Below are 12,945 nucleotides of genomic sequence, written 5' to 3' on the forward strand. Positions count from 1 at the left end.
CGCTTCATGCACGCAGCCCCGCTTGATCCATGCAGCCTCGCTTCATGCACGCAGCCCCGCTTGATCCATGCAACCTCGCTTCATGCACGCAGCCCCGCTTGATCCATGCAACCTCGCTTCATGCACGCAGCCCCGCTTGATACATGCAGCCCCGCTTCATGCACGCAGCCCCGCTTGATCCATGCAACCTCGCTTCATGCACGCAGCCCTGCTTCATGCACGCAGCCCCGCTTGATGCACACAGCCCCGCTTGATACATGCAGCCCCGCTTGATACATGCAGCCCCGCTTGATCCATGCAACCTCGCTTCATGCACGCAGCCCTGCTTCATGCACGCAGCCCCGCTTGATGCACGCAGCCCCGCTTGATACATGCAGCCCCGCTTGATCCACGCAGCCCCGCTTGATCCACGCAGCCCCACTTCATGCATGCTGTCGCCATGATCTCCCAACACTGTGTGGGTTTCTCTGGGTAGTTCCCATTTGTCTCCTTTACTGCCATATGCTGCCTGGGAGCTATTTTCCATCTATAAGGATGGATGGACGAAAGCATATTTTGACATATTTTGTAAAGCACAAAAAACTGGACTTTGACTTCTCAATGGTCCAGGCAAAGTGAGTGGCGGAAACATGCCTAAGCTACCCTGTACAAACTGTGGTAGAAACGCTAGTGACCACCCCCCCACAAGCACGCCTGGAATCACAAGGCACGGGTGTAGGAGGCCCAGAAGCCAGGGAGGCCTGGGAGAATGGACTGTACATCCCTTTGGTTTGGAGGTCTGCACAATGACCGAACTGCACGATATGAATAAACAATGCAGGTCTGCTCAGAGGCTCCGGTCTGCGTGGGCCGTCTCAGGCTGCGCTTCATGACTGCGCACGTTGCCCCCCCACCCCTGCCAGCCAACCCAGCTCTGGGGCGGGGGGGGGGGGGGGGGGGGGCTTAAGGGGGAGCAGAATGAACGCTAAGTAGTCCAGAGTGACGGGGACAGAACAGTGCAGTTTTGTGTCTGCAGAAAGAACAGTTTGGGGGGGGGGGGGAGGTCACATGGCAAAGTAATGCGTCGTGTGACTTGGCAGGAGGAATGCAGGGGCGTGGTAGCTAGCGGACCGTGCTAGGCACAAAGGTGACAGCCAACCTGATGACCTTGTCCCCATTTCTCTAAGAGATTTATTATTGCCCGATTGAGAAGTCATCCTGAAAAAAGCTGTGAGCAGCTAAGACGATTCTGAAATCCAGGTTTACTCCAACAACTCCTGCCAACAATCCCTAAGCACCATCACCATTCCCTCAAGTTCAGCCACACGTCTGTGCGTCAGTATCTGAAAGATTCCACCTGGAATGCCACCAGAGAAGTGGTGTCTTTTATGAGAAACATTTGCCTCGCCAATGGCTTGAGACCTGACACTTGTAAGTGCAGGTTACTGTTTATTTTCAACGCAACTTACCATTTCAACTTTTAGACATACTCCTTCGACGACAACATATGCAGACAGACAGCCTAAGAATCAGTGGATGAAACCTGACTCAGTAAACTCACAAGCTCTCCATAACTACCATCCAAGGAGGCTATTTTATTGACAAAGACAAAAGTTTTTTTCCAAATATTTGTTTTCTGTTTATTCATTTTAGAGTAGCAACTGACAGAAAAGAAAGGTTGTTCATGTCACACTGACATTCTTCTGCAGCCCAGTGATAGCATCTAACTCTGAGTACAGAGTGTTCTGCCCTCTGTAGACAGTGAGCTGAAGACACCCAGCCACATGTGGAGTGTCTGTTTCACACATTGTACAGTTGTGAGGTGTAGCTCCACCCTGCTCTATTCTTATTGGTGGATCTCATAAGCCATATGACACATGACGGCCAATACACAATGAGTGCACATTCTAACTTGATGAGCAGGGGATTGGCCTATGTCTATCAGAGAAAATAAGCAGGAAGCACATGTGGAATAGAATGCTTTATGCAGGCTGCGCTGACAGGGAGCATTTCGACTGACAAAGCACAGAGTAACCCTGAGCAGGAAGTGCATCTGAATGAGGAAGAGAGAAGGATGTTAGATCATCTGAATTAATGCCGGCCACGAGAACAATGCGAATGCTTAAGTGAAATGGACTCAGATGCCAGAGGCTAATTGCAAAACCACATTGTTCTTTTAAAGCATTGGTTCTGACAAAGAAATGAATAAACTTGTTTGGGGAAGTAATGAGACAATACTGTCTGACAATACTGTAATCTAATGAAGCGGATATCTGCTGAAAAGGAAACCAGACAGCTGTGAATGGAATGAATAACTGGGTCATAGTGTTAATGACAAGCTCTCTAGACCAGACTGGAATAGGGTTTCGCCCTTCGTGCTGCTGGTGACTCCTGTGTGCTGTCAGGGAATGTTTTCAGGTTGGGGTGCAGCCGTGCATTCTGGGAATTCAGCATAGCTTTATTTCACATGAGGGCTTGACAGGTACCCAAGACACAAGCCCAGTCCTGCACGTTGGATGAGAAAGCAAAGGAAAACTGGAAACGGCGGGATTCCATATGAAAGCCGAAGGGCATGTAAGAAGCTTCAATAAACGAGGGATCGATTCCGTCGTGATGTTATAAGCTGAGAAAGTTTCATTCAGCCAGGCAAACGACGACAAGCGAAATGGACATCGGCGACAGAGACCTACTGATGAGTTAAACATGGAGAGGGTGAGGATTAGTGGGTCAGGAGGGCGGACGATGTTGCATGGCAGCACCAAGAGCGGCTCTCCCCGCCTGACACAGATGGCAGCAAGGCTGAGGACGCGCGTCCTCAGTGCATTAAGGAAGAGCAATGCGGCGGCACAGAAGCCACGAGTCGACCTCGCTGGTCAGACATGTTACCGGCTACCTGCAAGTCATCTGTGGGCATTTGGGACTGCAAGATGTGCAGACTGGATGCATGCAATGGTGCAGGCAGGAGCGACACAGGCACATGGGGCAACGGCGCAGAGAAGTGCTAATTGGCAAATAAATAATACAATCAACTATACATGAAGCAGGAATGAGTGACGCCCAGGGCAGCTTCTAATAACTGGGTAGGAGGATCGCAAGAGTGTTGCAAAATCAAATGATCAAAAGGGACCTTTGTCCACTTCTTATATTGTTTTTTTTCTGATGTGTTGCAGCAGCTATGTTATGGATATATAATGCATGTATTACAAGGACGTTAAAAATCCCAAAATCTAATTCCGGACATCAGAAAATTTGTACTGTACGTAATAAGATTAAGTAAGGTTTTTGTACAACAACAAAGATGGCTTTGTTATTTCATAAGTTGCTTAATTAAACTCAAATAAACAGTCACGCTCAGTAGGAAAATTGCTGGGTCTAGTATAGCAAGTATTGCAAGAGACTCGCTAAATCTCCTCACTGAAAGTGACCTTCTCCTGCACTGTGCTGTTTTCCTTCAGTATTTCCTTCGCATAAATTGCACACTTTGTGCCACAGCGATGGCCCGGTGATGGCCCAGTGATGACACGTGACGGATCGTTGCAGCCCCATTCAGCTGGGTCAGACGATCCCTCCAGCTCCGCGTCTCATTGGAGCCCAGCTGTGGTTGCCATGACAACAAAATAAACAAAAACAATTTTAAAAAGCCGCAAATTCTTAACGGCCCTTACGTAACTTGCCATCAATCGGTAGGTTTTCTTTTTTTCTTTTTTTGACAGGCACATCATTGTGCCGGGGAGCCAAAACCCGATGCAATTCACGTGGAGTGAGATACGCACAATAAAAGACACCCAGCAGGTCTGTCTGGAAGCCAGACTGATATAAAGCTTTTCATTAAGTTCTCCCCTAAACTGTAGCTGCCAGCATCAGACTGCCTGGCATATATCTTAAATAACATGGTTGCCGCCACTCCAGGAAGTCACCTCTGGGATTGTGAGACCAAGATAACCCAAATATCCAATTAGACCTTAAATAGCTGATCCCAACCCCGTTAAACTGGAAGATTTCTATGAACTCTGTCAAGTGAGAGGCAGCCTCTGGTGAGTTTGCATTGTCTAGTGACTTGGCATGCATTTCGATGTAAGAATTTGACGTGGCCTCGGATTACCAATCGTTACGGTCTAAGTCATGCCATGGGTCTAACTCAAAGTCAGTCATGCCGGATAAAGCCCAAAGCTTTCAGACTTTCACGCAAATATTTCAGGTGAGCCTCACTCGTAACTTAAGGACCCCCTGTAATATCCCTCTAGACACTGACAACATGTTTCCCAATAAAATATTCAAGGATCCTTACCATTGCCCAGCTGGTAACTGACCCCTCCCTCTCAGGACACTGACATGGTTGCCTCTGCCAATATCACAGAAATTGCCAAGCCACGTGGCGGCCCCCACCTCACGGAGGGCTTGAGAGGGAGCCGGGAGAGAGACAGGAGGTGATTGGGAAGAAGAGGTTCAAAAACCTGTATGTCTGACAGCAAGCAGGAGAAGCAGCCAATCAGAGCCATATGCAGGAAAAATCGCAATGCAATGCAGATCTCTTTGACCTTACTGTTGCCATGGCAGCAAGAACTCACCATGTGCCAGGAAACCTTAAACACCAAACCCAATCTTCAGGCCAGCAGTGCACTCTGGTCCCATCTGTGCCAGGGATGAGCAATCTGCTTCGAGCGTGGGGGGAGGACAGACTCCTGCAGCCACCATCCCCCTCCCATTGGTGCCGGGTACCTTCAGCAGATGTGTTATATCTGGGACCTCTGTGGAGATCGCGTTTATTTCTTTGTGGTTATGGTGAATACACATCCATCTGCTTGGAAAGGTGTGGCTAATGGAGTCACAGTACAGGTGCTTTTAGGGTTGAGCAGAACTGTAAGGAGACACATCACACGCATGACCCCACAAGGGTCTAAGTATATCCAACGCAAAGAAATATGCAACACTATATGCATCTAACAATCACCTTTTTGTGACCTGTGTGCTTTTGCAAAGCTTTAAGCACAACACAAGCGCAGTCATGAAATGGCCAATTGACTCTCTAACTGGGCCTCAGCAGAAAATAAGAAAATCCCTCCCCCACTCCCTGGAAGCCCTTTTGTTGTTGTAACTCTCACCTAACTAAGTCGGGCCGCTCCCGGCTCTAGGAGTTGTTTGTTCTTCTGGTCAAGGACAGAAGAAAGAAAACAGGGTGGAAAAAAGAAAAACAGGCATGTAATCTTCTCCTGGCTTGTATCTCCTTCTGCAGAACTTCAGCCTCTCAATGACAGCGTCAACAGTGGAGGTGATGGGACAGGTCTGCATGAAGACCTGCATGAAATAACCTGGAGGCTCAGATACCTGTGAGTGATTTTATGGGCGTACTTGTGAATTAACATAATTTCAGTTTGACCTGGTGAATAAAATGACCTTATTTGCTTATTGTAAACTGAGATAATGGTAAACATACCCTTAATCTAAAGAAGAAGCAGTGTCTTAGCATGGCCTGCACCTCCAGGGTTCTGCAGTGTCTTGGCTTGGTATGTAGCCCCAGGGCCTGCACCTCCTGGGTTCTGCAGTGTCTTGACTTGGTATGTAACCCCATGGCCTGCACCTCCAGGGTTCTGCAGTGTCTTGACTTGGTATGTAGCCCCAGGGCCTGCACCTCCAGGGTTCTGCAGTGTCTTGGCTTGGTATGTAGCCCCAGGGCCTGCACCTCCAGGGTTCTGCAGTGTCTTGGCTTGGTATGTAGCCCCAGGGCCTGCACCTCCAGGGTTCTGCAGTGTCTTGGCTTGGTATGTAGCCCCATGGCCTGCACCTCCAGGGTTCTGCAGTGTCTTGACTTGGTATGTAGCCCCAGGGCCTGCACCTCCAGGGTTCTGCCTTTGCTTCCAGGCCTAACTGTACATTTGAAGTTTTTTGTATTGGCTTGTGCTCACTCCAGATACTCTGCTCTGCTGCCCCGGTCCTCCAGCATGCTGCTCAATTGAACTGGTGTCTTATAAATGCCCTGCGAATAGACTGGCATCCTGGCCTGTGCCCCAGGCCCCTTGGGACAGGCCCTGAGAGCATTGTGACCTTGAACTGGGTAAGAGTGCCTTTGAAATGAATGACCTGAAAATGAACGAATTAAGGCCCAGAACATCATTTCATTTCTCCAGTCATACAAAGAGGGTTACAAAGACCTGGTCTGAAAGGCACAGGACCAAGAGAGCTACATAAAAGAAATTATTATGCAAAGAGAGGCTAAACAGGTGTCACCTCCAGCCCACCTTACTGTCCTTCCTAGTTGAACAAGCCACACCTGTTACTCATTTGTCATGCCTCTCGTTCCTAACCCTCATGTTAATCACTCCCAGCTGCCTCTGGTTAGCTTCCTTGTTAGTCTCATATATGTGTGCTTCCCAGTCCTGTGTTCCCCAGTCCACTCATTGAAGTCAGTCCTTTTGTTGTAAGTGCCTGGCCCAGAGTGAGTTCTCCCTTTAGACCCCTTGCAGTCCAGTTTGTTTCCCTGTTCCCATCTGGCCCAATAAAGCCCCTTTTGTTTTCCTGCCCTTCAGTCCTTCGTCCCTCGCATCCTGACAACAGGGCTTAGATTGTTATAAGTTATCATGGAAATGTTACAAAAAACCTTCCAAAAGTGCTTCAAAAGTCTCTTATAGTCAACACGTAAGGCTTACACCTGTCTGTTCCACAATAGACAGTTTATGATTGTGAAGCTAAAAAAGGTCACGTGTTCCCCTTCACTACCCCATTGACAGGTTCTGAGAAAGTGCTCCTATCCACTTGGTACACCCACGGGTTTACGGAGATGCCCTTGACCTTAAACCCCCGTTGGTTCCACGAACTGTCAAGGTTCAAAGCACATTTATGCCCGTACGCACTTTTTTCAGGTAGCAGGTGACGGTGGCGTTCTGTTTGTTCTAGTGAAGGACAGCTATAAAGAGGCCCGTAAATTCATGGAAGTTCCCCACAGTGACGCAGAGCACTGCTTGGTGTCTCCAAAAGGATAAGGTTTCAGGCCGTAAAAAAGCGCATAAAACAAGAGGAGCAACAGTGCAGAGCCAGCCACGGGAGCGTGCTAAAAACCCTGAATTTTTATTTGTCAAATGCTTTACATTTATGGGCTGTTTTTGATACAGTGGTGATGTCATTTCCTGTGCCAGAAAGTAGTCAATTAGCCCTTAGATGAGAAAACATGAACTACCATGAGAGTCAATGGCCGATTATCTTATTGAGGGAGAAAAACTACCTTAGCTAGTGAAGAGGGGGGTAAACAATTTAGAGGTTTATGGGATAGTGTCGTCGTCCCCCCCGCCTCCAATCAAGTAAATTACCACACCAGCTGTGTTCAGTGGCAGAAAAGGCACAGTGTTACAGCAGTCTAAATTCAATCCAATGATTAGCGCCGATGGTTACCTTGAGGGGTAACACCGGTGCACTGGAGAGGACACAGAGCCAGTGGAGGAGGGAGTGGGACTGCACTCCGGATAACAGGAGGAGAGTGCCTTGCGTAACTGCAAAGGCAGCTACAGCTCCATGAAATAGCTACCAGACCCCAGTAAAAGTTGAACCCAGGCTGCAGAACGGATGGCAGCCACCTCTACCAGCCAAGCAGCCAGGATGTCACCTTTCAGGTGCCCCCTGCCCCCAAATGTTAAATAATTAATCCCTCGAAACTGAAAATCCTTCACCTCCAACCACATAGCTATTATTCTGCATGTGCATGATTCTGCATGATTCTGCATGTTAAAATTATACTGTAACATGGTTTGTCTTTATGCCTACACCAGTGATGATCATTTCTGCTGGTCATTACAATCGATCATGTTAATGTCATGTTTTGTGCATAAAATATTATTCTTTGTGAATATGCAGAAGAAAAATACATGAAGGCTGGCGGAAGTCAAAAAAGCTATTGCAAAATCTGCTCCTCAAAGGAGTTTTGTGATACTGTATGATTCCGAATTTTGCTGGGAGCAGAAGTGGTCAGCAGAATTGTTAGCAGTAAGCTCTCATGAGGCCCAGCGGAATGACCTGCTGGGCAGTACCAAGGGCGATCAATCATTCACAGCCTCGTTAGCCTTGTTAGCCTCGTTAGCCTCGTTAGCCTCTTTTACTCCCACGAAGGCCCTTCCTGTGCGCCTGCAGAGAAAAAGCAGAGGATTGAGGAGCCAGTCTTTTTCATCTCCATGTGTCCTTGGTTATCGGGGCACGGTCATCTCCCTGTATCAAATACACTCTCCAGAGCAGCAGCACAGGGCACAAACTAAAGTGGCACAGATTAGCGGCAGAAGCAGCCGGAAAGACACGACTCTACTGCAAGCTGTGTTTCTTTAAGACGACGCCCTTTACGTCGAAGGGCAGAAGGCGTCTTGTTTCTTACCAGCAGAATTACCTGATAAACCATATTACTGCTTTGACTAGATAAGACCAACCCCCTTCCTCATGCTTTAGAAGATATCAAATTTACAACATTATGAACAGCTCTCTCAGTGTGTTTCATAGGTTACTCAAATTACAATCCATACCTTTTCATAATAACCTACAATAAATTCATGTAATAAATGGTGAATGAGCCCTGCAATGTTTTGGCGCCTCATCTTGGGTCATTCCCTGCCTCACATCCATAGCTGTTGTGACCTCGCACAGGATGTGAATGGATGGATGGATGGATGGATGGATGGATGGAAATTCATGCTAGAGTATAACTTTGCCAAACAGATAAACTAGACATTCCATCTTCCAAAGTTTGGTAACTGTTCACAATGTTCGGTTTAAAATTCTGTGTGTATATGATTAGATGCTTAATCAATGCATTCTTAATAATAATCTAGGTCTTTCTCGCAATCAAGGGTCATATAATTCATGGATTTTAAGGGGAATAGAGCACAACTCCTTCTGGAATGTAAGTCCAGGGTCCTCTGCCATTGATGGGCTGGCTGGATGGATGGATGGATGGATGGATGGATGGATGGATGGATGGATGGATGGATGGATGGATGGATGGATGGACGAACGCACGGGCTGTGGATGGATAATTTTCCATGTTCTACATCAGTATGCAAGCCAGCACCATGGCGGAGGTCTGGCTACGATTCACCCCTGAAATCTCTGCTACGTCCTGCGCTTTGTCATGGTAGGTAGCTGGTTTGTGCTGAAGCGGCTGGAACGCAGGGCCGCTGGAAATGCTCTGATGGCAGTTTCACTCCGCAGGGCACCGTAACGGCAGAAGGCCTGCTTCATGCTGGGATGGGCACCTGCTGAAATCTGGGTGCAGCATCGCAATTAACTATGCGTAGTTAGATTGCCCTACCGCAACTCATAGCCATATCCTGTTCCGGCCTGTTGAATGGACTAGCTTACTGCATCTTACTCACAGGTCCTTTCAGAGACACCCACAAAACACACTGAGCAGAGACTCAGCCCAGCTAATTTCAAGACTTCATTAATCAAAACAAATAATTGGAATATACTGCATAGCTACTGATCCTGATCTCTGTTGAATTATAGCCTCTGGTATCGAGGCTCGATTTTCCCACTAATGCTAAAATATTCGCCTCATCTCCTCAGGATTATCTGTCTTGCTATGCCATGATATGGATCGGATACTAAGGGATTACTCCGAACCCCTGGGCCCTAAGACACCCGGAAGCCCCCCCCCCCCGGCGGGCCATGTGACCTCAGGGGCCTGCCCCATCACGCCTCCCAGGCACCAGCCAGCATGTCACGACAGCCCTGGCGCTTAGCACAGCCGACGAGCAGAAGGCAGCTGTCGGCCTGGGGAGTCGTCACGACAAGGGCCGGAGATGACTCATCTCTGCAGATAATTTCCCCCCCCCCCCCGCATGAGCGCTCGCCCTGCCACCGATGTCTGTCTGTTCTACCCATGCCCTCATTTTCCCTCATTATTGCTTTCCCTCATGTCCCCCCCCCCCTAACAGGAGTGTTAGCAATTGCATTTGTCACGCTGCATCTACAGAAGCCCCTTTACGGTCAGCACCCCCCCCCCCCCCCCCCCGGTCTGTTTCATCAAAGGAAAACATAGCGTTATGCTCATTATCCAAAATGGCTCAGAGGTGGCTATGATTATTTCTCCAAAAAGGCTGCCGTTGCTAGCTGTTGGTAGCTGTGATGCGAAATTCCAACTTTCAGCACCCAGAGCTCAAAAAGTGCATATGATGGAGGGCCAGTTTTTTTTTGCCTGTGTAGGTTATTAATTTGCCATTATAATATTATGGGGAGCCAGGCTCATTGTTTGTGAATGAAGGTTAATGTAAAACTGAAACAAACAAGACAAGCAACTGCCATAGGACTGGATGCTAAGGTATGCTATGTGTGGTTCGCTTAGCATACAAATATCTTGACCTCATTCTCTGTGGGCTGTTTATAGCCTTTACTCTAGAAGTAGCAACCAGCGAATAGCTGGCCTCCGTTTTTGGGAAGTGGATCTGACTAATGAATCTGCTCTTCCATCCGCCAAAAGTCGACCTTTCCTATCGATCGAAAGCGTGACTGAGAACACACTTCTGGGTGCAGGAGGGCCGCATCAAGCAGTAGGTCATAATCGAAAAGGCCAGGATGTTCCCTAGTCCTGACCTGTCTGACCTCATGGGCGTCAGTCGTCTCTCGCCAAGAGGAGGTCCTGATCACACGTCCAGTCATTAACATTTTGATTCTGTGTCAGTGACATCTGCTCACCCTCTGCTATTAGCAGAATGAACAGCCCTGGCCCAGGTCACATGGCCCGTCGATACCCATGGCTGGCACTGGACTGCCAAAAGTCAATAGGAAAATCTCTGGGTCATGTGACTTCATCTGCTCATGGAAAGGTGGGGGTAGAGGGCAGCAGAGTTTCCATTTAGGAGTTAATCGAATCTGAAGGGAGGGGGGTGTTTGTGACTGATCATGGAAAAGTCACTCATTCAGTAGCGTGTAGTTGTAGAACACTAACCTCTAAGCTTAGCCAGGGGCGTCTTCTGCTAATTTGATGCAAAAACAGAAATGCTGATTACAGGGGCGCAGTAACCAAATATTACGTCTTTATGCTTATGTTCTCGTTCATTCATGCTACTTTTCCATGGTATTTTTTCCCCAAAGGGCTATTTTTTTCCTTTGACTTGTACCGGATAGTCTTTCCATGCTGAGTCTGATAATTAGCTACCATTTAGTACACAAGACTGAGTTTGACAAACTGTGCAAGAAGGTGGAAGAGCACCGAAATAAAAGAATGGAAGCTGAGAGTAAAGCCAATCTGGCTGTCAGCTCTGATACAGGGAGCAGGGTAGAGCCCTGGGGGGGGGGCCTCTGGGGCGTAAACACCAACACCGGGTCTCACCCTGGCGCCGACGAATCGCAGCTGCCTCTTCTCACACACGGCCTGACCCGAGGCGGAGAGCTATAGGATTTCATTTCACAGATCGGATTTTGGAGCCAATGAATGATGCCTATCCCAGCCCTCCCCCGCCCCCCTTCCCGCTGACACCTCCCATCTATTGGCTTACATTGTGTAATGATGTTAAATCAGTCGCCTGCAGACCTATAAAATTCACTTTGTGATCATACAAAACTTCTTTGTCGAATCCCGGTGTCCCCACCTCCCCCAGGGACAGCCAGTGTCCCCTGGGGAGGGGTCGGTTCCCTTCAGACCTGTCCCACAACACCCCTTTGCAGGGAAACAAAGGACTCCATGGTGACAGCGGTGGGGGGGAGGTGGGGGCTCTGGGGGGCACTGAAGAGGGGATTAAGGTTTTCATTGATGCTGCTTTGATCAAGCAACATGGGGGTCATTTGGGGTGAACTGTAAGGGGGGCAAGAAGTATTGGAGGCACTGTTGCCCACTTTGGGCTGCCCTTTTGGCCGTGGCAGTCAGAAGTTGCAGTATGGCAGAGTGCTGTCCGATCTCCAGCAGAAGTACAATGGGCATACCACAGTTCGGCACTGCCTGTCTGATTGGGCGACAACCCGACCATCTGCCTATTCTTAGACCGGAGCTCATCATTCCCAGGTCGCTCTGAACAATCCTGATGCGTCAATCTTAGGGACAGCAACTATTTTTAAAAAGCACGTTACTGGAATGAGCTTCTGATATGTGATTGGGCTACAGGCAAGAGTCACCAACAGCACTTGGGGGTTTGTGCGAGTTCTGTACGAAGCTACCATGGAAAAGTGCCCTCACATGCAACATGCAAGTATTCAGATTATGGCGATAGGAGACCAGCGAACTATATACCCTCAAATGAGGCGACTGGGTCGGACCAAATCAGCCGGGAAAGCGAAATGCATTCATTCACAATGCTGGGAGTTTAGCTGTTATGTAAACAAGACCAAGGTATCTAACTGATGTATTTATATTTATGATGCAGAAAGATGTCTGTAAGTACTGCATGGGTACTATCCTCAAACAAAACAGGGGACTAATTATTGTTATCATTGTTCTTATTATTATTTTCGTTATTATTAATAATAATAAAAAATATATTTTTTCAAAGCAATATAAAATTTCACCCTCCTGCAACTTGAAGAGGCAAATATTACATTGAAAATCCGAGGGGTTAAGCATGATACTACCTATATAATTACTTTGATGGCAATGCTCTGACTTATATTCCTTGTGGGGGTAAATTCAGGAACCAGCCACTAAACCGGTTTGTGAATGGAACGTCCATCCTGCGTAATGAAGAGCTAGGCTGCTTGTTTGAGGTGTACTGTTTTTTTCTTATTTTGGTGACCCTGAGCGGGAGAGCCCCCCCCAAGGATGCAGAGCTACAGATGCAGAGGTGGGGGGGGCGGCCTGATTCCAACCAGCCCCATGCACTTGCAGGAAGTAATTGAATGACCCCGGCTTCCATAGCACATGCAGGATTTCACAGGGCGGCTTGTCTAACAAAATGGTGCCGTAGCTCGTCTTTCACTGCCATTTTAATTACCCCTCTGAGGCATGTGTGGTGTCACGATGCAGAACCTGAACCGACCGAAGGATCCGTCTTGTTTTACCAAGGA

General features: G+C 48.1%; 1 long non-coding RNA gene across 1 annotated transcript; it reads left to right on the top strand.

Moving 5' to 3' along the window:
- The first annotated feature begins 1,755 nt into the window (after positions 1–1,755).
- Positions 1,756–9,697, top strand: LOC125723027 (uncharacterized). The gene is made up of 5 exons (XR_007386710.1): positions 1,756–3,059; positions 5,213–5,306; positions 5,888–6,031; positions 8,799–8,851; positions 9,517–9,697. It is a non-coding gene; the product is annotated as an uncharacterized LOC125723027 (long non-coding RNA).
- Positions 9,698–12,945: the final 3,248 nt, after the last annotated feature.

Source organism: Brienomyrus brachyistius, unplaced genomic scaffold (assembly GCF_023856365.1).
Source record: "Brienomyrus brachyistius isolate T26 unplaced genomic scaffold, BBRACH_0.4 scaffold44, whole genome shotgun sequence".
In the NCBI taxonomy this organism is placed as follows: domain Eukaryota; kingdom Metazoa; phylum Chordata; class Actinopteri; order Osteoglossiformes; family Mormyridae; genus Brienomyrus; species Brienomyrus brachyistius.